This window comes from Carcharodon carcharias, chromosome 19 (assembly GCF_017639515.1).
Source record: "Carcharodon carcharias isolate sCarCar2 chromosome 19, sCarCar2.pri, whole genome shotgun sequence".
Lineage (NCBI taxonomy): Eukaryota > Metazoa > Chordata > Chondrichthyes > Lamniformes > Lamnidae > Carcharodon > Carcharodon carcharias.
Genome location: NC_054485.1, coordinates 70802167 through 70804683, shown reverse-complemented (window position 1 = coordinate 70804683; position 2517 = coordinate 70802167). Strand labels below are relative to the sequence as shown.

The following is a 2517-nucleotide window of genomic DNA, read 5'->3' as shown; positions in this document are numbered from 1 at the left end:
GAGGCAGAGAACTGACAGGGCGAGTTCTGCAGTGACAGACACCTTGACAATACAGGTAATCTGGGCCCACCAGGTTCACTGATGACACTGGGTGAAAAGCTCCCTCAGATAACCTGACACAGCAGCCCTGAGACCTCACTGCTTATCAGATATTGCACAGAGTAGACAGACCACTCAAGGCTCCTTGTTTACTTGTCAATGAGATGAGATTTTGAAATGAGAACATCGAACAATAAGGACAATACAATTTATTAATATTCCATCAAACAGCACTTTACAGGGAAATATTTCTCAAATTCACCATCTGTTAATGAAGTTTGAACCCTGAACAAGAAAAGATGTTTAAAATCCCACACTGTTGAGTTTGTTTAGGAATTGGGAAATATAGGGAATGTCCTCACATTTTAACATCAGGAATAGGGCAACATGTTAACTGGGAAGAGGTTGGGGATCATGGGATGAGGACAAGAGCTTATGGTCTTAGACATATACTGATCCATCATTTTGACCATCTGTAGGTGGAGTTTGGCCATCTGAGATGGGTTGACGTTATTGGACCTGTCACCACCTTTGGAAAGGCATTTGATGCCTCACATTTTTTTCACCATCTGTCAGAAAATCCTGGATGACTCTGGTTGTAACACCAGCTCCTCAAGCCACTCTTTGGATCTTTCCTGGCTGTTTACTGAAGAGCTTAGCCCCATCTTTATTGGTCATTCATACTGTCCATTATGGTCAGGAGCTTTGCCATTGGTTCTTCTTCATTGTCTTTACTCATGACAGGGATCAGACTCATTATGAGACTGATAGGCCCCATCTTCATCATGTTCTGAAGCATTTCATACATATCTCAAAGTGTGAATAGTCCATAGAGACATAGAAAATAGGAGCAGGAGTAGGCCATTCGGCCCTCTGAGCCTGCTCCGCCATTCATTATGATCATGGCTGATATCCAACTCAATCGCCTGCTCCTGCTTTCTCCCCATATCCTTTGATCCCTGTCACCCCAAGAGCTATATCTAACTCCTTTTTGAAAACATACAATGTTTTGGCCTCAACTACTTTCTGTGGTAATGAATTCCACAGGCTCACCACTCTCTGGGTAAAGAAATTTCTCCTCATCTCTGTCCTAAATGGTCTACCCCATATTCTTAGACTGTGACCCCTGGTTCATGTTTAAGTTTGTCTATTAAACCTTCATTGTCATTCAATCTCAACTCCTTCGCCTGATTATTTAAACCTTCAATATTGCCCATACCAAGTAGTTTGTGAATGAAGGGCTGTGATTTGAATGGATCTAAATCATTGGTATGATCTCCGGTACCAATAAAAACAATTGGACTTTTCGTGGCAGGCACAGCACTGAGAGCACCTCCCCTCTTACATGAGCATCAAGCTTCATTAATGGCTGATGCTCCATCCACTTTATCTTTGAATGCTTTCACTTGTGTTTCACAGGCCTGACCAGTTCATACATCCATGACATAAGCAATACTGTCTGGGTGTCTGGCATTTCAAACTTGTATCATTTCTTCAAATAAAGAGTCTTCTTGTTTGTGTCAATGGCTGGTATCAACAATTATTATCTCAAAGCTTTCCATTTTAAACTCCTCCACACTTTCTGCAATGATGGTCGCCGGTTCCATTTCTGTGTCACACCAATAGAAAGGAATTCTTGCTTTAGTTGCATTCTGCTTCATTTTGGTCAAATGCTCTTGCTCTGAATGCATCTATGCAGATTAAGTAAGTCTTACAGCCTTTCCTTTGGAAGCAGTACACTAGTTTTGTACATGTTATCATTTTTTCACTACCTTGAAGACCAAGAAACATGGTGACATTTTGATTTCGTTTAGTGGAGGTCCACGCTGCAACTCCTGGATCTCCCAACTTGACAAGTTCCTCAAATGCAGCATCTTGGATCATTTGCCTTTTGTTGAATCAGAGGGACATCCTTTTCAAGTCTATAGCTGCTTTGATATTTTCTCGAATCTGTTTCCAGAGTTTACTATTGATATATCTTTTTTTATCCATTCATGGGATGTGGGCTTCGCTGGCTGGGCCAGCATTTATTTCCCATCCCTAGTTGCCCCTGAAAATGTGGTGGTGAGCTGCCTTCTTGAATCACTGCAGTCCACGTGGTGTGGGTACACCCACAGTGCTGTCAGGGAGGGAGTTCCAGGATTTTGACCCAGTGACAGTGAAGGGAAGGCAATGTATTTCCAAGTCAGGATGACCTGTGACTTGGAGGGGAACATCCAGGGTGGTGGTGTTCCCATCTTTCTGCTATCCTTGTCCTTCTATATGGTATTGCTCGTGGGTTTGGAAGGTGCTGTTGAAGGAGACTTGGTGAATTCCTGCAGTGCATTTGTAGATGGTATACACTACTGTTACTATGCATCGGTGGTGGAGGGAGTGAATGTTTGTGGATGTGGTACCAATCAGCTTCTTTGTCCTGGATGGTGTCAAGCTTCATAAGTGTTGTGGGAGCTGCACTCATCCTGGCAAGTGGGGAGTATT

At 42.9% G+C, this 2517-nt stretch overlaps 1 pseudogene; it reads right to left on the bottom strand.

The window, feature by feature from the left end:
• Nucleotides 1-410: 410 nt before the first annotated feature.
• On the bottom strand, nucleotides 411-2031 carry LOC121291220 (annotated as a pseudogene).
• Between the last annotated feature and the right edge of the window lie 486 nt (nucleotides 2032-2517).